Source organism: Etheostoma spectabile, chromosome 22 (assembly GCF_008692095.1).
Source record: "Etheostoma spectabile isolate EspeVRDwgs_2016 chromosome 22, UIUC_Espe_1.0, whole genome shotgun sequence".
Lineage (NCBI taxonomy): Eukaryota > Metazoa > Chordata > Actinopteri > Perciformes > Percidae > Etheostoma > Etheostoma spectabile.
In genome coordinates this window covers 20,331,925-20,332,418 of record NC_045754.1, presented here as the reverse complement: position 1 = coordinate 20,332,418, position 494 = coordinate 20,331,925, and positions in this window count along the sequence as shown.

The following is a 494-nucleotide window of genomic DNA, read 5'->3' as shown; positions in this document are numbered from 1 at the left end:
TTTTCTCCCAACCCTGCGAGCTGTTCTGTCTGATATTGTTCTTGGTCTTCCAGATCTTCTTTAACTTCCACTGTTCCTGATGACTGCCATTTCTTAATTACAGTCTAAACAGAGGATATTGGCATCTGAAAACGCTTTGCTATCTTCTTCTAGACTTCCATGGCTTTGGGAGCAGTCAACTATTTTCAGTTTCATTTTATACCAAACTGCTTCGAAGACGCATGGTGTGATGTTGGGGGGTCAGATGAGTCTGGTCATGGTGATCGATGTTGGCGGGGGGGTCAGATGAGTATGGGCATAAAACCTTAGATTGACATAACCGGCGCTCTCACTTTTGGTCCAGCGATGCCATCGATATGAGAATCCTCCCATTTCCACGCTGTAAGGTCGCAGCTTTCCAAATGGGGGGGGGGTGCATGCTAGAAACTCTGCAGGGTGCCCAAACTTTTGCAGACGGCATTTTTTTAGTTTTCTGTTATTTTAAAAGTGTAAAT